General features: G+C 45.5%; 1 protein-coding gene across 9 annotated transcripts in view; it reads left to right on the top strand.

The window, feature by feature from the left end:
• Nucleotides 1-25,929, top strand: part of UPF2 (UPF2 regulator of nonsense mediated mRNA decay) — a 1,571,752-nt gene that overhangs the window by 636,582 nt on the left and 909,241 nt on the right. The gene's annotated exons all lie outside the window — the stretch shown is intronic.

Below are 25,929 nucleotides of genomic sequence, written 5' to 3'. Positions count from 1 at the left end.
TCAGCCCTGAACCGAATTTCCCAAGTCCTTGTAGAGGCCAGTGGGCTAAAAACATTGCTTGAGCTAGAGAATGTTTTTAGCCCACTGGCCTCTACCAGGACTTGGGAAATTCGGTTCAGGTCTGAATCCATGCACAAGAGATCATAAGGAGTAGCTTTACTCCTTATAAGGGTATCTTCTCTAGGCGGCGTTGGGCCTCTCTCATAGACCTATGACTTGCCCCCAGAAGGCTGTAAAGTCATGGGACCGGTTTCACATAGGTACTGGTGTCCATAGTGACAAAGCCACAACCAGGACCAGGGTCTGCTGGGGAAGACTACAGCCTGGGCAGAGTCAGTGCCATCAACTCAGGCATGAAGGGTGTGAATAGTGCTGTAATCTTCCTCCAGTGGTTGCCTTCAGTCGTGGTTATCAGTAAGGTGACGAAACCTTGGGGTTACCATTATGTACAGTAGAGACCAAGGAGAACAGATTGACAGAGGTGCTGCAGCCAACACCACATTCAACAGAGCATCTTCTACCATTTAATGAAGCCCTTCTGGATCCTGTGCTTACTACCGCGGCTATAGCCTCTGCCACTCTAGCATTAACAGATCCGTAGTGAGACAATACTGGCGGCCAGCACAGAATGATCTCCAGTTTTCAGAGCACCCTTCTCCTGAGCGTTTAGTTATCCAGGCATCTTCCTCGTCTACATTTCCTGCAGACACTTTCCTTTCAATACCCATTAAAAAGGAAAAAGACTGGAAGCCTGTTCTAAAAATGTTTTGCTACTGAAGGTCTGGTTCTGAAGATACTTAATTTCTCATACCGCCTAGGTATAGATACCTACGTTTTATATGACCTTGCTAGCTCCATAGCCTCCGAAGTGCCCCATGACCGTCAAACACATTTCATGGACCTCGTACTTAATGGTCATGTGGCCTCTGGGCAAGTCATTTAGATGGGCATCAATAGTGCAGACTGTCTCCAGGGCAATTGTGACATCAGTAGCAGTGCATAGTCATGTATGGCTATGGACATTGAGGTTCTCGAATGATGTTCAATCAACTCTGATGGATCTACCATTTGACAGCTCCAAGCTTTTCGGAGACGAGTTAGATACAGCTTTGGAACACTTTGAAACCAGCTCAGCTACTGCTTACTGTCTGTTTGCAGCCCCAATAAAGAGACATCCAGGGATTTCACAAATTTCATGTTTTCGGTGATACCTCAACTTCTGTGAGTGTCAGGCAGCCATTGCACATCAGCAGGTCCAAAACAGTACAGGAGGGGCATGGATCGAACTCCTTTGCAGCCAGTCATCTCCTCCTTGGACAACTGAGGTAAACACATCTAGTTTGTCCATGCCTGGACAATCAAGACTAGAGTGGGGTTGGGTGTTTTTTCCACAGCCTGGACTGCCATATCTTCTTAGCAGTGTGGAAAAGGGGTGAATCCTGTAATTCCTGCTGGCCTTACCCACCTGTTCCTCCTCCCTGTTTGGACCTTTCACAGGAACACCATCTCCTAATGCAGCAACAGGTGACAACCTTGCTTCACAGAGGGGCTGTTGAATTTGTGGCAGGACAGAAAGTTGAACAAAGGTGCTGCTCCCAGTACTTAACTTTTCCCAAAGAAGGATGACTATCTTTGTCCGATTCTGAACCTCAGCGTTTTGAGCCTCTTGCTTTAGAAATAGAAGTTGAAAATGCTGTCCCATGCTCAGGTTCTTTTGGTGCTGAAACTTGGAGACTTAATGAAGTCACTAATCTTACGGGACATGTATTTCCACATCAAGTACCTGGGATTTCTAGTGGGCATGACCTATTGCCAGTTTTCAGTGCATCTTTTGACCTATCATCGGCACCGCAGGTCTTTACAAAGGTGATGGCAATGGTGGCAGCCCTTCTAAAAAGTTTTGGGATTCCAGTTTTTCCCTAACTGGCTCCTTAAAGCTAGACTAGGAGACGGTGCCTTCACACCTGCAGTCAAGGACATGCCTACTACACGACCCTCACTTCTCCATCAATGTGCTCAGATCTCACCTTGCGCCCTCTCAGCATCTCCTGTTTATAGGCGCAGTACTGTATACCACCTTGATCCAAGCCTTTCCACCTTTTCAGAGTATACCAGACTTTTATGTATTGCTTCCACACTTTAAGAAAGGTGCTTGGATTCCAGTCCTATGTGTCCTACACCTGCTTTATCTGCTGAGTTCTTGCATCTTCCTGGTCTTTCATGTCCGCTGGCATAGGAGGACGCTCCAGTGGTATCTCCTGAGGGAGAGGTTCCAGAATGAGTAGATCTGTCAAACTCAATGGTGACCTCCATGAATATTGCATTAGCGCTTGCTTGTGAGGTGTGGAAGAGAACCTGTCCTGAGGAATGTCCTTTTAACACCATCCAGACCTGTACCACAGTAGCTCAGGATGCCTCAACTCTAGGGCGGGGGGAATGTGCTCATCTGGGGGAGCTCAACATCATAGGCCTCTGGTCTTCAGGGAGTGAAGTTTGCACATCAATATGCCTGAATTGAAGGCGATTAACCTCTGTCTCACTCACTCATTAATCCCTTCCTCTTGCGGTCACTTAGTCAAGGTTTTGTCAGTCAACACACCCGCAGTGTGGTATCGAATCAAGCGTTGCAAGAGTTGAGTTCTAATTTCTCTGAGGCTCTGTTGCTTATGGCACCAACCTGTGATGTGGCTGGTGTCAAATCATGTAGCCCGCTCACTTTCAGAGCACCAGAGCTGGCGATCTGAGTTTGGGTAATCTTGCTGACCGCAAGTGGCATCTTTACCAGGGCCGGACTAGCCCTAGCGGGCACCAGGCAATCCCACCGGTGCGCCGCACGGGTGGGGGCCAGTTTTGGGCACCTGGGGGCCGTTTTTGTTACAGGGCCCTTTTTGCAGCATTACCTGCAAAATCAGCCCTGTCACGAATTCGGCCGAAAACTGGCCCTGGCAAAGAGCTCGGCGACACCCCCAAGTCCTGGGGGGCAGGCCGAGCACTTTGCCAGGGCCGGTTTTGGTTCGTAGTCCGGCCCTGATCTTAACCCTGAGGTAGTGAAGAACATTTTTGGCATGCTCCATGTGGTTCTCTGGCACTCATTCCAATTCACATTGGCCAAAGTTCTGTGCCCCCCAGTATCCAGTGCAAACCTCATCGGGCAAAAAATTTTAGGTAAAACTTATGTTCGAGGCATATGAGCTGCAGATTACACACTTTTGCATAGATCGCCATCTGGTGTTGGGCCCAGATGTTTGCAGTTTGTTTTTCCTCTTGGAAAGTCTTTGGAAGTCATGAGGTCAGTGACTCCTCCTTTGGTTGGTATTGCGCATGGGCTTCAGCTCCATCCTCAGATTGTGTTTTTTCCGCCATCGGGCTCGGATGTAATACTTCGCGCTCCGGTTCTGAACTTTTCCAGTTCAACGATCGACGCAAAATCCTCGTTCATCGAGATTCTTCTGATAACAAATCATCTTAATCACCTTCTCTTCGACGCTTCTTCGATTCCAGTCGTCGACGACGGCCTTCGGGCTTATCCCGGCTCCGGTCTCGGCTGATGGAAAGAACTCCCTTCAAGAAGTGCCCTCGATGTGGGTCCAAATTCCCCCACACCGATCTTCATGAGGTGTGCAACCTCTGCCTCTCCCCTGACCACGAGCCTCGAGACTGTCCCGCCTGCAAGTCTTTTAGATCGAAAAAGACTATTTGAGATCGAAGGGCCAGACGCAACATGGCGCACTCCTCGACCTCCGCTCCAGTCGACATCTTCGGGGACGACGTCGAAGCTCCGGGACAGCAGCACACCGAAGAAGACGATGACCTCGTCAGCCCTTCCGAAGCAGACGACTCAGATGTGGAGGACATCACCCCGGCGCAGAGGGTCGTGAGTACTATACCCCCTCCCACACCCGCGCCGACACCCAAAAAGGCTTCTGTCACGCCTTCGCCTCCGAGCCTAGGCAAGACCAAGGACACTGCTTCTAACACCCCACCTTCGGGCCTGGTAAAGAAGCCTAATAAGCCTCCCGGCAGCTCGGGCTCGAGCCAGTCTCCCAGCGGTGCCGAAAAACACCCTTCGGCACCGAAGAAAAAATCGGCCTCCACCTCCACACCGAGCTCAGCACTAAAGCCCTCGGTGTCGAAACCCGGCCTCTTGGTGCCGACCAAACATCATAAGGCCCTCGGCGCCGACACTCCCGTGCCAAAGCCTCTCTCGGCACCGAACAAAAAATCGGAGGTTCCAAAAAAGCACAGCACAGACAAGCCTAGAAAGCAATCGGCCCCGAAAACCTCGGTGCCGACTGAACAACCAGTGTCGCAAGAACTATTCACGCCGGATCCTTTGCAAAAGACACTTACCAAGGATCCAAAAACTGGACATTTGACACTGTCTTCAAAAAAGAGACATTTGGACAAACCAGCTCCACCTCTACCTCCAAAGAGGAAGGACTGTGCTACCTCCCCTTTCAGAGTGCCTTCCCCACCTCCTCCACCTCCTCCACCCTCTCCACCGCCGCCCCCTCCACCTTCTCCACCGCCGCCCCCTCCACCTTCTCCACCCCTGCCTCATCGCTCTCCGACCCTGTCTCCAGACCATGATGATCAAGGGGACCCTTACTACGATCCAGCAGATGTGCCACAAGACCCCACCCCTACTGGATCCCCATACCCATGGGATGATTATAACAATCCAGACATCCCAGATGTCCCACAGGATGACCTTTATCCATCTAGGCCATCCCCACCAGAAGACTCGTTAGGTTTTCACCACCTACTACAGAGGGCGGCACATTATCACGGGGTAGAACTACATACTGACCCAGTACAGGAAGATTTCCTCCTAGACACCTTCGATAATGCACATAGGTCTACTGCTATACTACCCATGCTAAAAGGGTAATCAAACATGCGCCAGAGGTTTTCAAAGACCCAGTCAGGGCTAGGGTCCTAAACCCACGCATAGAGAAAAAATATAAAGCCGCCCCCACAGATCCTGCCTACATTGAAGGCCCTGCACCACTGGATTCCTTGGTGGTATCTACAGCTAGGAAGAGATCAAATTCTCAGGCGTCAGGCGAAGCACCACCACCTGACAGAGAGTCCAAGCTCCTAGACGCGCCAGGGAAGCGCACTGCGTCACAACCTGCCAATATATGGCGTATCGCCAACACTCAAGCGCTGTTGGCCAGATATGACAGAGCGCATTATGATGAGCTAGAAACCATCATGCACCATCTCCCTGAAAAATACAAGAATAGGGCTAATGAGTTGATTCAAGAGGGAAAAACCATAACTAATACCTCTATACGCTGTGCCCTAGACGCGGCAGACACAGCCTCCAGGGCCATAAACACTAGTGTCCTCCTCCGTCGCCACGCCTGGCTAAGAGTTTCAGGCTTTAAACCTGAGGTACAAGCCTCCATATTAAACCACCCATTTGATCAACAACATTTATTTGGTCCAAAGGTTGATGAGGCCCTTGAGAAGATGAAAAAAGACACTGATACGGCGAAATCTATGGGAGCCCTACAGTCATACACTCCTAGGCGCTCCTTTCGCCGCTCTTCCTTTCGGGGCACGGGCAGAGGCTACTCCTCAGATAGCGCATCCACGTCCTACAAATCCCCTCCTCAGTCCACCTTCACAAGGGGTTATCAAAGAGGCGGTTGTAGAGGCAAAACAAATACCGCCCGCTCTGCCACACCGCCTACCCAATGACTTTCCCCCGCTCCCTCCAGACCATCCCACTCCGGTCGGGGGCAGACTACAAAATTTCCTTCACTTCTGGGAGACCATCACCTCAGACAGATGGGTGACCCAAATTATTCATTCAGGGTACTGCCTAGAATTAACATCTACCCCCCCAAAAATTCCACCCAGGCAATGCCCAATGTCGCAAGAGCATGCCACGTTATTAAAACAGGAGGTAATCTCCCTCCTGCAAAAATAAGGCATAGAGCAAGTCCCCATCAATCAGCAACATTTAGGGTTCTACTCCCTGTACTTTCTGATACCAAAAAGAGACGAGACTCTACGACCTATTCTAGATCTCAGGCCTCTAAACACTTACATACATTCAGACCATTTTCACATGGTAACCCTTCAACAGGTTCTTCCACTCCTCTCCCAAAACGATTTTCTCACCACACTGGACTTGAAAGACTCATACTTTCACATCCCAGTACACCATGCTCACAGAAAGTACCTCAGATTTGTAGTGGACGGGCAACACTACCAGTTCAAAGTGCTCCCGTTCGGGGTCACAACAGCACCAAGGGTGTTCACCAAGTGTCTAGCATTAGTGGCGGCACACCTCAGAAGACAGCACATTCACGTCTTCCCATATTTGGACGACTGGCTAATAAAAGCCTCGTCCTACAACCAATGTGTGCACCACACCGCAGCTACAATCCAACTACTTCACCAGCTAGGTTTCACGGTGAACCACCAAAAGTCCCACCTGATACCATCACACACAAAGCAATACCTCGGTGCCACCATAGACACCTCAAAAGCCATAGCCTATCCCAATCCTGCCAGGATTGCAAGCATCCAGGCTCTGCGTCAAAAATTCATACTTCAACACTCTCTCCCAGCAAGAGTGTTTATGCAACTGATAGGGATGATGGCCTCTTGCATTTTCATAGTGCCTCACGCAAGACTCCAGATGCGTCCACTCCAGGAGTGCTTAGCACGCCAGTGGAACCAGGCCCAGGGGCAACTGACAGATCTGGTGTTGGTGGATGGTCGCACCCATCGCTCTCTGCAGTGGTGGAACACCACAAACCTTTCCAAAGGGCGACCGTTCCTGGACCCGGTTCCACAAATAATCCTAACAACGGACGCATCGCTCTCCGGCTGGGGAGCTCATCTCTTACATCTCACAGTGCAGGGCACATGGACGCCGCAACAAAAGTTACTCCACATCAACCATCTGGAGTTACTGGCAATCTTTCTAGCCCTAAAATCCTTTCAGACGCAGATTTCAAGCAAGGCAATCCTCATTCGCACAGACAACAGGACTGCCATGTACTACATTTAAAAACAGGGGGGCACACACTCTCCACAGCTCTCTCAACTAGCACAGAGCATATGGAGATGGGCAATTCAGCAAAAAATCTTTCTCCTGGCCCAACACGTCCCAGGAGTCCAAAACACCATGGCAGATCTGCTCAGCAGACAAACGCAACAGGTCCACGAATGGGAACTTCACCCACAGGTTCTTCACCCGTTCTTTCAGCAGTGGGGGCATCCTCAGATAGACCTCTTCGCCACCCACGAAAACAAAAAATGCCCAAGCTTCGCCGCCAGATACCCACACCCATTGCCCAAAGGAAATGCGATATGGATGAACTGGTCAGGCAAATTTGCGTACGCTTTTCCACCTCTCCCACTAATTCCATTAGTGGTGCGAAAGCTACAACAGCACTCACTCACGCTCATCCTGGTAGCTCCAACATGGGCCAGACAACCGTGGTACACCACACTGCTGGAACTCTCGGTAGTGCCACACCAAAAGTTACACCTCTCACCATGCCTCCTAACCCAGAACCATGAAGAGATCAGGCACCCGGACCCAGCTCAGCTCAACCTTGCGATCTGGCTCCTGAGGTCCTAGAATTCGGATACCTTAACCTTCCCCCTGATTGCATGAACATTATTAGAGAAGCTAGACGCCTTACTACTAGGGCATGCTACGCTGCAACGTGCAAAAGGTTTGTTGTTTACTGCCATAACACAATCAACCCTCTAGATGTATCCATACAGCACATTATATGTTACTTGCTCCATCTACAAAGGTGTAACCTAGCATATACATCCATTCGGTTACACCTCGCAGCAATTGCGGCTTACCTACAGAACAGACAGCACCTATCACTTTTCAGGGTGCCTGCCATCAAAGCCTTCATGGAAGGCCTCAAAAGAGTAATTCCACCCAGAGTACCACCCTCACCTGTCTGGAACTTAAATATAGTTCTCACAAGGCTAATGGGACCGCCTTTTGAACCATTGCATAAGTGTGAGCTGCAATTTCTCACATGGAAAACAGCTTTTCTGGTGGCCATCACTTCCCTTAGAAGGGTTAGTGAAATACAAGCACTTCACTATACAGGAACCTTTTCTCCAAATGCACCAGAACAAGGTTGTACTCCGCACCAACCCAAAATTCCTACCCAAAGTCATTTCTCCCTTCCATCTGAACCAATCGGTAGAATTACCAGTTTATTTCTCACAACCTCAAACTGTTGCGGAGAGGGCTCTACACACATTGGATGTTACAAGGGCCTTACTTTACTATATCCAAAAAACACAACCTTTCAGAAAAACCAAACAGCTATTTGTCTCTTTCTCTCCACCACATAAAGGCAACCCTATTTCTAAATCAGGATTAGCTAGGTGGATTGTAAAATGCATACAGATTTGCTACCACAAAGCAAAACGAACGCTATCTGTTCCCCCTAAAGCCCACTCTACAAGAAAGATAGGGGCTTCTATGGCTTTTCTAGGGAACATGCCATTAGATGACATCTGCAAAGCAGCGACATGGTCAACACCGCACGCTTTCACCAAACAGTACTGTGTAGATGTGCAAACCTAGCAACAAGCTAGTGTGGGCCAGGCTGTACTAAAAACACTGTTCCAAACCACTGCAACGGATACCGGTGGTCGCCGCTAGGGTTGGGTACTGCTATATAGTCTATGCAAAAGTGTGTAATCTGCAGCTCATATGCCTCGAACGGAATATGCTACTTACCAGAATGCATCTGTTCTTGGCATGTAGAGCTGCAGATCTACACACGCCCACCCGCCTCCCCGGCTACCTGTATCCGTTCCAGTCTATCTTATTCAGATACAACACACATTGGTTTCTTTACTGTTATTACTACGCTCCATCTTTCCCTGCTGGCGAAAAACAATCTGAGGATAGAGCCAAAGCCCATGCGCAATACCAACCAAAGGAGGAGTCACCGACCTCGTGACTTCCAAAGACTTTCCAAGAGGAAAAACAAACTGCAAACATCCGGGCCCAACACCAGATGGCGATCTATGCAAAAGTGTGTAGATCTGTAGCTCTACATGCCAAGAACAGATGCATACTGGTAAGTAGCATATTCCTTTTTCTGCTCATTATCGATTTGATTGGGTTCTGAGGAAGATCGCCTATAATGGGCTGAAGTCATCTTAGTGGTTCCGGATTGGCCGAGAAGGGTTGGTACACGGACTACTCCTGTTTCATGGTCTGTTTTCCACTTGGGGTGGATCTTTTCTCTGAATTGTAAGGACTGGTCCTACATCAAAATCTCCAGCGATTGAGTGGGGAGATTTCACTGCTTTTCAGCTGCCAAATGACCTCCACCAAGTCTGTTGACTCTGAGAGGTGGAGTAGGTTTGTCACTTGGTGTGCATACCACCAGTTCTTTTCCTTGAAAGCGCGATTATTTTAATTTGCACTTTCTTTGGCCCTAGTGGCTGTGTCGACTTTCCTCTGCCTTTTCCAAGTCAACTTACTTTTGCAGTCCCATATTATTTTGAGTTTCTTGAAATGTTTTACCAATATGATTCGCCCCACTCATTTGTCTATTCCACAGTGGGATCTTAATCTAGTTTTAACTTTCCTAATGGCGTCTCCATTTGAGCCCTCAAAACAATTGTTCCTTATGGCTCTTGTTTCCCCAGACAACATTAACTATTGCCATAACACCAGCAAGATGTGCCAGTGAGTTGTAAACACTGAGCCTCATGTCTCCTTTTACTATGTCCGATCCCAAAAAAGTTGTACTCTGAACCAGAGCTGGCTTCCGTTATAAGGCGATGACCCCGTTTCATTTGAGTCACACTCCCTTCCCTCCCACCATGGAGAAGAGGCTGCATAGGCTTGATCTGAAGAAGGCAGTTGGTTTTATATTGATTTTGGATAAACGACCAACACTTTGTTGGTTATGTAGGCAACAGGAAGCGGAATGCTGTGAAAAGCAGGACCTTATCCAGGTGACTTATCTTTTAATCTGGTTCCCGTCCTCATGCTTCATCCATGCAGAACATCGATCTGGCATAGCATTCTATAGTGACTAACAGTGCTGCATCCAATTCGGTGAACTTTAGTATGGAAGTGTGAGCTACTGAAATCAACCTGTGAGAGCTTCACCTGTCCCTGGCTGTTAATGTAGGTCTGACCCTTTGTGCAAGTGTGAGATTTTATTATTTTCAGTTTATACAGTGTTTTTTTTGCATTATGTTGGTTTTTTAATTTTTCTATTCTACATCTTTTCTTACATTCTTTACTATTTCATGAGTTCTTACCACCTACTTTTGATTGGAGGTATTTTAATTAAATAGTTCCCACTGTTTTTTAAAGACCTCCCATACTTGTAGTTGGGTATTATTTGCCACATGCTTTATTTTTGGCATGTGGTAAATAGCGCTTACGTTAAATAGTGCATGGGAATACAGACGATAAATAACACATGCCTAACTCATGAGCAGATAATTCGTTAAAGTCGTGCGCTATTTGACTCAGCATGCAGTAATTGCCACTATGCCCAATTTATAATCTGGTCCTATGCTGACACAGAATTATGTAATTATCCCAATTACAATAAAAGCACAGAATGTGAATATATGAGAAGAGCTGACCTAGTTTTATCTCTATTTTTCCTTACTTTTTTTCTACTCTCTGGTATGGAAAATTAGCAGGTAAAGAGGTCTGTCTTTACGAGAAGTGTATACACCACCCCATATCTGTTTGGCAAGCATAGCCTACTGCTTGTTCGCAAGACTTTTTGTGAAAGCCCAGAAGGTTGAACGACCAGTGTCAGTGGCCTTGATAGAATGAAATTCCTGCATCCATTCATATCGGCCTCAGAAAAAACTGTGTCGTATTTGGACTGTTTCGCCGAATGACTTGGAGATGATGGCCCTTGTGATACCTGAAACTGTGTGTGAAGAATCAATGTCAATTTCCAAGAGTCTTACATGAGAATACACACAAAAAAACACTGAGGGAAAGCAGTAGAACATACAGTTTCCCTAACTGTGGTCCTCGGATCCCCAGGGGTCCGTGACACATTCCTAGTGAGCCTGCAGGCACCAGTTGTAAAAGCACTGCAAAGTTCCTTGTATAATTAGCTGTTTTCGAGCAACATTAGGTGTCAAGATAATGCCAGTGATTAATGTACCAGCTGGAGAGAGATGAGAGTTTTGTCCAGGGGCAGCTTTGATTTATCTAATGTAGCACAGAGTGTTAATATGCCTACTGCAAAGAATGTGTATCATGCATTTTAAAAAACAGTATTTTATGTGCATAGGTCAGTGGGTTACTGCTTTTGTTACAGAGATTCTTTTGTTACTCTGCAGTTCATAAGTGACAATCGTAATCTAGCACAGTGACCTATATACTATCATCAAAGAGCTGCATGGTACAAGTTAGTAACTTATGTTTTTCCCCAGTCTTTCATTATCCTGATGCTGCTAAATAGGTTTATTTGGGTGGAAATACATTTGTATTGTTAGTCAATGCTAACCACTGTGTTATGTTCTGAATCCTGAGTTTGTGCTCCTCCAGACCAAGCACTCTTTAATGCCAACCAGTATGAATGACATGTGAATCCTGCACCTTGTAGTACACTTTGCCTTGCATAACATTTTCTATACACTGATTTGCACGTTTGATTCATTGTCTTTATATGTGTGTGATGTAAAGTCCTCTGACATCCTACAATGTTATGAGAGCTGCTATAAAACAAATTAAGTACATGTGACAGAGGGCATATGGAGAGATCGGAGGCACTGTTGGAGGGTGATAATACGGGACTAATTGAAGAACAATCAAAACTAGAAGAGAGAAAAAGGGTCTAAGGGAACATTTAGAGACCTTGCATGGATAAATTCCCCAATCACATACTACATCCAAAACAAAATATCCACGGGTCTACTCGTACAAAGAAGTTTAAAAAACTGCATTTGAACAACACAGAGCCTCTAGAAGCTGCGACACTAACCCTTAATTAAAAGACGCACAATGCACACACACGACAACAGGTGATTAACAATAAATGGAAGTTTCTAGCTCAGATGGGGAGTCTCATACTCAGAATGTTACCAAGAGCATCGAGTGAAGACCTTCTTTATCAACACCTCCAAAACAAAGGGCATTGAAGAAGGAGGAGGCTTCTCTGTAAAACCCCTGGATTATTATATGAATGAAAACAGGGTATCCAAAGATCACGGGCCAGAAGCAATTCTTTGAGAACACCTCGAACTATACACATTCGCTGCAAGATCAGCAGCTCACTCATAGCGAAACATAGCGTGTTCACTAATATTGCAGAATCCTATCGAGGACGCTTTCAAACTGATGTTACACATCCCTTAGCCGCCGCAATTGGCTTACAATCAACACTCGGCTGGGATGTATAATTACAGTTAATGTCTTGCCCTATATTAGACCAGAAGGCCCCTCTCTCACTTATCAAAAACGTGAGCGGAAAGAGAAAAGGGCAGCGGACCAATAGACACCCACGCTGTAGCTCAAACCCGAGACAGACACAGTATTGAAAAGATATTCATAAGGTTCTAGAAACCCGCGGTGAAAACAGTGGACTATCCAAAACGCGGCGCTTACAGCTTACCTATCCGTCGGTACCTCAGGCGATATCCGAGCCGTATGGGGAGGTACCAATCTCGGAACTGCGCCATTTTTTAAAGGAAGTTAGAGCGGGTGTCGTGCGCAGATCATTGGACAACACAGGGTCATGTGACTCTGCCGGAATGGCAGTGCGGAGTTCTCGGGAAATGTAGTTTGAAACAAACAAGTCACCCTTGTCTTATGTCCGATGAAGAAAGACTAAGGCAACACTTGACCCGAAACCCTCCCTCGGTGTAAAATGAAAAGTGAACGCGAAATTTAGTAATCACGATCAACACACAAAACAAACCACAACATAGAAAGCGGACGCTTCGTGTGTCAATATCTCATGTCAACAATGACAAGACAACTCTATCCGATACAGAGCCATCTCTATTGGTAAGTGAGTTTATTTATACATCACAAAACATCATAGATGGTATGCCAATGTATATTACAGTGCACAACATGCTCGGTTCTGGCTTTCAGTCATTTTAACATAGGAAAAAACACAACCCACTTAGATTTGTGAAGAAAATCGCCATCCTTCGGTTTTTAGCTCTCCAAATGCCAAAAAGTAGAATTCGAGACAACAAAGATGTTATGAGTGTGTTTGAGATAAACACCTATATACTGGTGTCTATTAGAAATTATAACAAGTTTTGGCTAAATTGTAGGAACATCTAGGTCATGTCTTGTCTAGGGTAGGTGACTGGGCCTTTCCTCAAAGTCATTGTAAATACAATACAAGTATCTCATATTTCAGAACTACTGGAAGTGCCATGTTACTATAATGCCGAATGATAAACGGGTCTCATCACCATCAAAATGCGACCCATGTCTTCACAGGTTTAATTTTTCTGAATTTTGCCGTTTGGCCTACGATGAAGATGCTTTGCAATCTATACTCACCACTAATCCGAGTATTTTCGATACTCTAGCGACGAGCATGGTTAGTAATGAAGATGACTGGGGCAAGCTGCTGGGGCTTCAGAAATCTCACTCTCGGACCGTGATCCATGGGGCGATTATGACCGAATACTTGCGAGGTAACTGCGCCCCCACTGGATTAATAGTCACAAATGCCCTTAGGTTATTTCTTCAGGACACAACTTTTCTAAAAGATTTGTCACTCATAGCATGGCGCTGCACTCGCGACTGGTTAATATTAATTATTAGAGCAGCCACGCGTGTAGCTGATACTATTCTCATTGAGATACAGCTATTAGAGTCACATATTAAGGCAACTATTACAGCTATTTTATTCAAAAGAAATCAGGAAGAATCGAATAAAACCAACAAGGAATTCAAAGACTCGATCCTACTAACTAAGATTGAGAAGTTCAAGAAAGATCTGGCACGCTTTACTCATAAGAAGGTGTACCCGTACATACGATATATCCAATTTAGATGCCTAGGATTGACAACCACTAGTAGAACATGAACTATACTCTCTTGATAACTCTTGGGCTCCAAATATCTCCTTCCCCTATTGATATGCCAGACCATCAGTTTGCCTTATTCAAAACCAAGGCAGGCATAGACTCAAGTACTTAGAGTGAGAGCTGAGAAGGTTCTCATTTGAGGAATGGTGCCTCGGATCGACTATGTTTATTAAATAAACAGGACATAGCCAGACCTCAAGAGTCCTCAAATACACCATCGGTGCCCAGGCCCAGCGAACAAGCTGTAGCATCTGAGTTGTATCCATTGTTATACAAAAATGTAACATTCCCCCTCGATTTGGCTACTGAACTCCATGTAGTTCATGAAACTCAGACTTAGATGGACACTGTATTGAATCTGGGAATAAGGGAAAAAGGGCAACTAGATAATGTACTGAATCTGGGAATAAGGGAAAAAGAGCAACTGGAAATACGACTCACTTCATGGAATATTGCGGGGCTGAAAAGGAACCTAAGGGATGCAGAATGGCAGGAGACCTGGGCTCTAGAAACCCCCCATAAGTTTGGGTACAAAACATATAGTATTAATGCTGCCCCCTCAGTTAGAGGTAGGCCATCGAGTGGCCTGGTTATATGGGTAAAAATCACCCTTGGTATTAATATAAACCAGTTGTACATTACATCGCAGGATATAGTTGGTGTGAAGATTTGCGCATGGGATAAAACTGATCTACATCTAATAAATATCTATAATAGACCAAGCCCATCTAGCAAGGAATCTTTGGTGATAGATCAGCTTGATAATTTTTTAGGTTCAATTGACTCAAGGGCAATGGTAATTGTGGGGTGTGACCTGAGTTGCAAATTTGAGCCAGTGGTGGGTCTTGAAAACATCTTTGAAGCAGAAGATATGGCAAATAATATCCCCCTTTTAGAAAGGGGTCCGTCAGCACCCTGTTCAGTTGCAGTTGCACGGACTCAGAGCTTGCAATGGTCGATTACCTTCAGAAAGCCCAACTGTCACCACATTTAACAGGGGTAGTTGTAAGAGTAGCATAGACTACATTTCGACATCTATCGAGTTCTGGCAAATGTACATGACTTGGTAGTTGATGCCAGAAGTGATAGTGACCATTACCCCCTACATCTAACATTTGGAGCTCATCTCTTTCAACGACTTCTTGGAGCAATGGAGACACCAACACTATCCCGGATGAACCCCTAGTAAGTAACAACCGTAAAACCTTTAAATGGCCACTCACAGTGGGAAATTACGAACTATGACGCAGATTTACGACACCTTTACAGATGTCAGCTCTTCAAATAGTACTCTATCTGCTGCAGAGTTCCCAATATTGACTGTACACCACGTATTGGTAGATGCACTAAAACCTGTTTTGAGCAGAATCCCTACAGAGCGTAGCGGGGGGAAAACTGATACAAGTAATTTAGTTAATCCCTGGTGCAATAAGTTGTGCTGTGAGGCTAAAATTGAGCTTATATTGGCAACAAAAAATAACAATGTTACGGCCTTAAGGGAGAAAAGGATTAAATATAAGAGACTACTTGTACAAACAAAGAAAAACTGCGATGATAACATCTGGATGGAATTAATTAGTGCAACAAAAATCAAAGATCACAACTGTTTTTGGTGATTGATAGCAAAAGGTAATAAAACAGGAAGATGTAGTAAAGACCTTTTTCTAGACGCTAATACCTGGGTTAATCACTTTTCCCGCCTATATTCTGCATCTTTAATTGAAACAACACATAACCAGCAAGATTGTGTAATCATCCCTAGTACAGCCCATCTGCACTTTAGGTTGGAAGATACGCTGGCAGCAATTGATGCAGTAAAACAGGGAAAAGCACCAGGTCCTGACAATTTACCAGGAGATTTACTGAGGCATGATAAGTGTTTGGGGCCCTTACATTAATTTTTTAATGTAACTCAATAGCTGCGGGTGCACCAATCCCTAAATAATGGAAAGGGGCGGAGATTACTACTATTTTTAAAAGAGGTAACCGCTAAGAGCCTTCAAATTATCGACCGATTAGTTTAATTGATATTTTACAAAAAAAAAATTGCTAGGCAAATTTTAACCAAGTTAAATGACTGTATTGAGGAGAACTGTATTCTCTCCAAATTCCAGGCTGGATTTAGAGCTAGAACCAGCACAATCAACCAGGTCTTTAGATTCCTTTGTATGAGCTGGAAATATACAACCTTAAAGAAAGGCCATCTGTATATTGCCTGTGTCGACCTGAAGGCCGCATTTGACCTTATCCCTCGAAACCTACTATGGAAATCATTAAAAGATCGAGGGGTGCCAGGTGAACTCCTCATGCAAATAATAAGATTGCACGAGGATAACTATGCAAAAGTCAGTTGGGGTCTGAGGGGCGAACTTACTGAGGCAATTTCAGTAAAAAGGGCTGTAAGGCAAGGTTGCGTGTTGGAGCCCACCCTATTTTCATTGTATGTTAACGATATTCCAGAGTACTTAATGAGTTGTGCATATGATTCACCCAAGTTAGGGGGAGGGTGGTACAAGCCCTTTTATTCGCAGATGATACCATTCTAATATCTCAAACTCCAAAAGGTCTACAATGTTTATTAGACTCTTTCTGTGCATACTGCGATATTAAGGGCCTAGAAATAAATTCCAGCAAAATCAAATATATGGTAATTAATCCACACAGATCTTTTAAAAAGAACCTAATGGTCAAAAACTAGAAAACGTGCAAAATTTTAATTACTTGGAGAAAAGTAAGACTGTCTTGCTCCAAAATTCCCTACTGATAGTAAAGAAACACAGGAGTAGGATTCTAGCACCGTCTCTCCTGACCTTGAGGTATACAAGTATAGGGCACAATCAGCTTCCCTTTATTGGGCACAATTATGGGTGCCCTCATGTAAGAATACCTTTGCGGTAGGAGAAAAAAAAATGTTTATAAAGCTATTATGCCTTCCAGTGCGTACACCCCTAATCCCCTTTGTTATGGACCTAAATATTAAACGTATAGATCACCAAGCCATATTGAGACCATTACTATTTTGGGTGCGACTGTGGTCCACAATAGAACTTTCCCATTACAAAGATGGCCTTGAAGAAATTCTAAGGTTTGATCACAGTACGAGTCTCCAGTGGCTTAAGCATGTTTCTTATTGGTTTGGTAAATTAGGGCTAAAGCACTTCTGGGAAGAACCAACCCAATTGACACCGGCTTCTAAGACAATACTAAAATCTACTTTTTGGGTGTACATCCAAAATAGTGTGTCCCATAACTCTGCCATTGGCACACTAACAACCCAGTTTCTTCTTATGAAGCCAATAGCGAGCTTTGAGCCATTTCTGGATGAAGTGCAGCCACAGTTAGCAAAATCACTTTACATGAAATTTCGATATGGTGTTCTGCAAACCAACTCGAACACATCGAATTGGGTCTGTAAACAAGGGGAGAATAATAGCGAGTGTTGCGTATTATGCCAATCTGATACTCAAGAAAATTACCTTCATATATTATTCTTTTGCCCCGCTTACGTTAAACCAAGGCAGAAATGGATCAAACCCACTTGCCGAAAAATGGGCATTAGGTCCTGTTTGGAGGCTGATATCTGTTTAATGTGGTTATAATAAGAGTAAAAGTAGGCTTGAAATTGTAATGATTTATGTACGTGTGTATCTGGAATTATGTTTTTAACAAGCTACGCACTTGCACTTTACATACTAATGATAGACTACAAGGAATTCCCTTTTAGTCATATTATTGCACTTAAAGCATTTGCACTTTTTTTGATTACATTTCCTCCTGTAAGTTGTACTCGAGGAATGTATAGACAGTCACCCACAGCCTATGGCTATTAAAAGCACTTGCCCTTTTTGAATAGATCCATTCCAGGAAGGTGCACTTAAAGGACGCAGAGATAGTTACTCAAGTGTTTGGCTATTGTAAGGTTAATTGATTCAAGTACTCCTCAAATGCCTTTTATAAATGTATTTATGCATAGCTTTTTTAATGTATTTATTATAGTTATATATTTTAAACTGTCATACAGATGGTCGGTCTTCTCTATAATGAACCTTTTTTCTTTTTGTCGAAAATGGTCTAAAGTGGAATCTTCAGAAGGCTCAAATGTATTATATTATTATGGAATGTGATTAATTATTGTGTATCTTTTATTGTTTAAACTAAAACCAAAATAAAGAATGGAATTGAAATACAAAATTTTTTTAGTAATTTGAGTATTAGTTTTGTGTGCACACTTGTGTTTATTTTTTTCTAATTACTGTTTTAACCTTTGAAATTTATATCATACAAATTGCTTGGGGGTCCCTGGCTTCAGATGGTGACACAATCGGGGTCCTCAGGAGTTAAAAGTGTGTGAACCACTGCATTAAGGTATAAATACAGAGGAAGAGACTTACTATCATAATATATAAAACCGTAACAATACATTATGCCCCGGGCCCCGTGACAGTGCAATCAGCTGCAATTACGCTCGCTTGGCGAGGAGATTTTACCTTTTGCACTAGAACGGCTCTGATTAGTTCTCAGCCATTTTAACTGACAGCATTTGTTTTTAGTAGAAAGTTCGGTTTTTAAAACACTGCTCTGATTAAAATTGTATGGTGGGAGGGTGGAATCAAACCCAGAGCTGGGGTTCTAGGTGTGACGACTAGAACCGCCATTTTGGGAAGTTCGCAATCTAGTCATCAATCCTGGGCTACATAAGGAGAGACGCTGCGCGACCGGCCCCGTGACAGTGCAATCAGCTGCACTTGTAAATCACTGCACTGATTGAAATTGTACTGTTGAATTTGAATGGTGGTGGGAGGGTGGAATCGAACCCTGAGCTGGGGTACTCAGTGCAACGACTACAACCTCCATTTTAGGAAGTTAGCGGTCTAGTTATCAATCCTGGGCTACATAAGGAGGGATGCTGCGCTACCGCGCAGCGGACGCGCCTAAGGCAACCCATCTGCACCTGTCAACGTCCCGGAGGCGGCCTGGCCTGGAAATGCTGCCAGTTTTCCCTGCTCTCATAGTGGCCCTGTGCACTACAGTAGGATTGAGTTGCTTGACATCGGTAAACAGGTGAGTTGCTGCTCCCTCAATGCCCTTAACCCCGTGGCTAAGTCGCTCGTCTGTACTCTCTGTAAATGGGCGGCTGGCCCTTCCATTAGCGAGATTAATGGGAGAAGCGAGGCAAGGTGGACCGGTGGTCCCCCTCTGGATTTAAATGTTCGGGAGGGCGGCCATCTCAAGGCTTTGCTTCTGAACACTCGGTCTATAAAAAACACATGAGTTACAATTATATGACCGCCTGCTTTACACTAACCCTGACCTAATGTTTGTAACGGATACCCGGCTCAACGAGGGCTCCAACCCCACTATTGCTAGTGCCCTCCTGTCGGGCTATCTGATTATAAAGAAGAACCAGCCAGTGGTCGGGGGGGGGGGGGGCGGAGGATTGCTATAATTTTTTTAAAAACGTCCTTGTGCTCTATTCTACCTATCGAGGATGTAGATGGAGCAGAAGGCCTTTGTTCTCTTTTCACTGCATCCGCTTATCAGACGATTGCCGGCGTACTTAGTTACAGGCCTCCCGGCCCTGCTGGAAGGTTCATTGAGTCACTTAGTCAAGCGATTTCTCCTGTCGCCACCTAATACAAGCACTGCCTGGTGTTAGGAGATTTTAATATTCACATGGATAATCCAGCCGAACCTGAGTTGATGAGGTTGCGGGAATCCTTGGAGATTTTTAATTTGGTTCCTTATGTTCACCTAACCACCCACGAGAAGGGACATATTTTAGACCAGATATTTTCCAATGTTAGAATAGAAACAGATGCACTGCTTCTGCTGCTGTGGTCTGATAACTTTCTCTTAGGTTTTAAGGTCCCCAAGGATTTATCCTGCCCTCAATCTCACCTGTGAAGTTTTAGACCCTTCCGCCAGATTACGCCTGAGGCCTTGAAGGCAGCACTGAGACAGCACCTGATTCCTATTAGCGGCAATCTTGAAATCAATGTACTCAGCCTTGAGAATTGGCTAGAGTGCCGTGCTTTGGAGCTGGCTCCCCTTACCACTCGAGTGGCCAAAGTTATCCGCGCCTCTGCTTCTTGGTTTACTGAAACTCCTAGAAAAAGCAGAAGCGCGTGTAAACGGTTGGAGAGAGTGTTCAACTCTGAGGACAAAGCTAGATACAAACAAGCCCTGAAAGCCCACTATAATAAAATCCGCGAGGAAAATAAATACTTTTTTTCCTCTAAGATTGAGGCAGCGGGAAATAAGAGTAAAGAAATCTTTAAAATTGTCAAGGACTTCTCATCCCGAGCGCGGTAGGAATTCTGTTTACCCCCACGTACGACTGGGTTCACCATATTACCGGCTACTTCCATGATAAAATTTGCACTATTCAAAAATCTTTTGTGAATCCATCCCCAACCAAGTAAGAAAATGCGAGGCTTTCACGCCTTGCCAGCTCTGGGGCTGAGCCTTCCTTTACCCAGTTTCCTCCCATTTCCTTAGAGAAATCCCTTGAGATAATGAAGACCTTGAAGTCAGGTTCTCCCCCTGACCCCTGCCCATCAAAAATACTGTCTGTTATTGCTAGGACTATAAATTCAGCTGTCAATCTGGTCTTGAATACCTCATTACAAAAGGGGCAGGTGCCAAACAGCTGGAAAAAGGGCAAAATTCTTCCTCTATTGAAGAAACCTTCTGCTGACCCAGCAGTAGCCTCTAATTATAGGCCTATATCGCTGTTGCCTTTCTTCTCCAAAGTCTTAAAACAGTATGTCATTCTAGTTCTGACTGAGTACGTCGAAGCCAACTATGTACTCCATGATAGCTAGTCTGGTTTCAGAGCCCACCTTAGTACTGAAACAGCTCTATTGGAAGTCTCGGAAACTTTCAAAGAGCAACTAGCTAAAGGGGGAAGCGCAGTGTTGATACTACTAGACCTGTCCGCGGCCTTTGATACCGTGTCCCATGACTGGCTCTTGCAGAGCCTACTGAAGTGTGGTTTTGGGGGCACGGTTCTCAAGTTGTTCACCTCTTTTTGAGTGATCATCAGCAGACCATTTGGTCCCCTCTTCCTTTCGACCCCCATTCCTCCCATGAAGGTGGGAGTTCCGCAGGAGTCCATCTTGAGCCCGTCACTCTTCAATATTTATATGGCCCCTCTTGCACTTTTAGCTGAGTCACATGGCGCTAAGATAATATCATATGCAGATGATACTCAACTGCTGTTTACGTGTGGCAAAGGCGCCGATTTTAGAGGCAATGAAATTGACATCTGTCTGACGGAGGTCTTCTCCTGGTTACGGCATAACCAATTAAAGTGTAACCCAGAAAAGTCAGAGATTAACTTCTTTGGTCGTCCACCATGCGAATCGTGGCACCAATGGTGGCCTCGCAATATGTCCCCTGCCACAGCTCCAGTTAGTACTGTGAAGAACCTAGAGGTCAAGCTAGATGCCACCCTATCGATGAAGGCTCAAATTCAAACTGTCGCTGGCACCTGTTTTGGCATGCTAAACATTTTTTTAAACGTTCTTCCCCTGCTACCGGTCGAGTATCGGAAGACTGTAGTCCAAGCCCTAATTATATCCAGGCTGGATTACGTCAACATCTTGTACCTGGGCCTACCTGAGTACGTACTTAATCCTCTGCAGGTGGTTCAGAATGCTGCAGCCAGAGCTATTCTCATGTTGGGACCCAGAGCATGTATGACTATCCACCTAAATGCCTTGCACTGGCTACCGGTCCGAAAGAGGATCCAATTTAAAGCTCTGGTTCTGGCTTTTCGGGCCTTTCATGGCACGGGCGCCGTATATCTCAGGAGGAGGGTCCAGCACTATGTGCCGCAATGACCCTTGAGGTCCTCAGTGCAGTCTCTGATGTCCATTCCTAAGTTTGCCCGCTCTAGTGTGGGCGGTCGCTCCTATCAAGTACTGGCTGCTCGCTTATTGAAATGTCTGCCTTTACACCTCAGGCAGGTCCAGGATCTTCTTACTTTTAGGAGGCAGCTAAAAACCTGGCTTTTCCAGCAATTATTCTCTCTGTTCGGTTCGGCCTTTGGGCTCTGATTGCCTGTCTTTCGGTGGTCCTTCAGCGCCGGGACATTCTGTGGAGTAGGCGTGCGGTATACAAGTACCTATTTTCATTTCATTAATTTCATTTCATTACATATTATGTAGTAATTAGCATTGTGCAATGAAACACTCCGCATTAGCAATGAAGAACTTTGGGCTTTTAGGTAGCAAGTGAATGGATGGCCAGTGAACGATGGGCACCTATATGTAATCGTGTGCAATCCAAATGCTATCTCCATCCACTAGAGGGCAGCTTTCGATTCCACATCAGTAAACTTTTTTTTCTTGCAGGACAATAGTTTTAGGCATTTTTGAAATGTTTTCCCTTTACAAGACAAAACAGGGTCTGACAGTGAGGACAGTTAGACTGTTAAACGTGAGGCCTCATGCATAGTTCTGGGTCTTAATGCGAGGAAGCGCAGGGGGTCACTTTGCAAGCAGTTGGTTGACAAGGCAGTTGTTTCCCATCCAGGGCATGGGACAATCTAGTGTTTGCAAAGCAAAGGTTCAGCATATACTTCTTTAGTGAAAATGGCAGTCTATTGCATGACAGTCCATTCCCAGACCAATGTCCACATGGCACAGTACATCCAGACATGTAGGGTAAGACGTATGAGGAGGCCCAGCTCCTAAGAGGCTTACCTGCATACCAGTGAACAGGAACTGAAGGCTGTTATATTGATGCTTGAAACTCTACAACCCTACTCCCGCCCCCTTTTTAGCACAGGGTGAAGTTGATATGCACAGATCTAAGTCAGAGCAGGCACATATATCTCCTTTCTGATAACCTGCCCCAAATTGACTTCATTTTTGCTATCTTATTTCACCGCAGTCCATCAGGAAACATCTGTAGAAGAATAAGGTAACAGTTCTGAAAAAGTATTTTCAAATCTGGATAATGACAAATATTGATCTGTTTGTGATAAACAAACGTAGACACTGCCTGTAGGTCCCTCCCCTGCCAATGGGATATTGATCTGTGTTCTGTCATGGTGGCACCAGAAGGGACTGTTTCGCCTTCTGTGAGAAGCCACTGGTGTATGAATTCTTGACTACTTGTCTCTGCACATGAAATCTTTGACTACCTTACCAGGGCATTACTGCCTAGACTCTAGCAAAGGAATTAATGTTGCCATTTTGTATATGGCTGTTTATCAGAACCCAGTTCAGAGGGCCATGGGGAAGCAGGGGTTACTGGCCCCAACGTGAGGGTTGGGGCCTTTTACTCCTAATGTCCCGGGACTGACCTACTATGGAAACTAAGCAACGGGCCAAATACCCCTTCAGCATTGGACTCCAAGTAGTAGCACTGGTCGAGCAGTCCAAGGCTTCTTGGGGGTAGTAGACAAGGGATGAATACAACCTCCCAGCTCAAAATACACTTGCCAGCAGCAATAAATGATTGTCCAGTCAAATAATGTAGTGGCTATTCCCCATTCACTATAAGCAGCATTCATGTGAAGCCCCACTAGTAGTATGAGTCATCAGTCCCACACCAACTCCTTATTAAAGTCAAAAGTGACTGGCAAACAAGTACCATAGGGCCAACTGTCGTGAAAACAGTCTTAACCTGCACCATCAGATCAGAGCGAGTGGAGTCACTGAGCGCCCCCCAACCACCAGCGCTAGAGCTTCAGTGGCTGTCTCTAGTAAGTTCTTTGTATGCAGCCCACATGGGCTGCGCTCAGCGGTCTTCAAGTTCCTCAATCGATCGTGCAGCTGCCATAGAGTTCTTGCTGCTCCTTCAAGCTGGGTTAGGGGGAGGTGCGAAGGTCCTAGTGCTGGAAATCGGTACAGTGCAGCCCCCCTAGGGTCACCACGGCGGCCTCTCTCCAATGACTATCTTGACCAGGTAACGCCTCTTGCTTGGTCCTGGTGATCAGACCACCTGCAGTATATGGAGGTCACTATCTCCACACTACACGGGCTCCTACCTGATCAACACAGTGAGTTTCTTCACTGCACCTCCCTCTGGCGTACAGTGTCGCTTGATTTCTACTGTACATGAGTGGTGACCCATTCTGTGCAGCAGCGATCACAGCTCACTTCACTGTGGCCCTCCTCTGGTATAGAAGTGTTGCAGACTTCCCCTGCACACAGGTTACAGCTGGATTAGTACAGCAGCCATCTCCTCACACCTTGCTAAGGGGATCCACTCAATAGGATTCTCCACTGGACTTCCCTCCCCTCTAATGCTCATCTTCCTCACAGGGTTCACTGGTCTTAGCAAGCAGGCATGCGCTGATACTCCAGGGCAGTTGGTCTTGGATTCTCTGGGTGATGTCACCTCAACTAGCCTGGAGACTAATAAGCCTTGGCCTCATTCCTGCTCACAGGCAGAACTAGTAGAGCTTCTTTTCCTCTTACAGCCCGAATAGCTAGTTGACAGTTTTTGTTGTCTCAAACTCTCTTCATATGGTCAGACATTTAGATTTGATTTAGACTTTGCATCTTTGAAGTTTATATTGGGGGGAGGGGGGTCTGCTTCTTTCTTAAGTGTCCACTCCTCTGCCCTCTCTTCCTCCTGGAAGCAGTTCATATCTGATAGCCCCATAAAACAGGCTGTCAGAGTGACTAGAAGTTCACACCTTGGTGTTGGCCACAGTGGTGTATCAAAAGGTCACCCCAGGGACTCTGCCTTACGCTCTATGATTCGTCTTTCAGACCCATCTCCTTCCTGATATGTTCCCAGTCCACTTCTTTGTGACCGCTTTCTCAAAGATTACACTTTTAAGGGAATTTGAGAGCCTGGCTCTCTGTTTTTCCAGTGCGTCCCACTCAACTTATACAAATGTAGCAATACACAAATCTGTCGGGGGGGATTCTGCTACCTGTTATGCAGATTTGTAGAGTGCACTATCACCGTGAAGGTATCCTGGTGCTGGTATCTCCTCCTGTTTCACCATGCATCCTTGGGTCTCCCAAAATGGAACCAAGACCCTGCCATGTATTATACCTTATTATAGGCAGGCCTGTGCACACGTCAAATAGAATATATGTCAAAATTTCTCTGTGTTCGGGTGCGGCAGATAGAAAATTACTGTATTCATACGATATATTTAAACGTAGAAGAACAGAATGGAGTGATGTTTTTTCTTCTTTATTGCATGCGATTGCCCAGCCAACACATGTTTCGTCCGGGGAATACCCCAGGACTACTTTAGGGCTGTCAGGCTCTCGAAACGACGTAGCCAGTCTCTCCGCCGGATGTACTACCGTCCCAGCTGATACAGGAGTAGATACTATTTTCTCTAGTACAATCTCAGGTCAGGACTATTGTCGTAAGATGGTGGAGCCGTGTGTAAGGCTGCACTTTCGATAGTGACGTGGAGGCTGCGAGTACGCTGTACCTTCTGACATCCGGCGACTGGAAACCGGAAGTATGACTTATACCTTCACAGGAGCGCATACACACCGCACATCTACACCATACATGCATGTGCTGTGTAGCACTACACACCAAACCGATGTAGGCCAAGGGTGAGTTAAGCACACAGCAGTAGCACTTTAGGCCTCACTCCAATGACGCAGGTTAAAAGGACCTCTCTTTCTTAGACTTACCCGAAGACCACGTGGACTTGGAGTGCGACGAGGTGTGCTGGCTCTGCGAGCGGTCTTGATACCTTCCTCTTGTACGGGACATTCCTCACGCATCAGGAGTCGAAGACTCGAAAAAGAAGTCAACAAAACGTCAAAAAGTGACTAAGGGGTAGCATTCTACGGATCTGCGCGATGCTGGTGCAGAAAAAGAAAGAACTGACAGCGTGCAGGAGGCACCACCACCATGTCATCCCGGTGACCA

Source organism: Triturus cristatus, chromosome 4_1 (assembly GCF_964204655.1).
Source record: "Triturus cristatus chromosome 4_1, aTriCri1.1, whole genome shotgun sequence".
Lineage (NCBI taxonomy): Eukaryota > Metazoa > Chordata > Amphibia > Caudata > Salamandridae > Triturus > Triturus cristatus.
The sequence above is the reverse complement of the archived record's forward strand: the minus strand, read 5'-3'. Positions and strand labels throughout refer to the sequence as shown.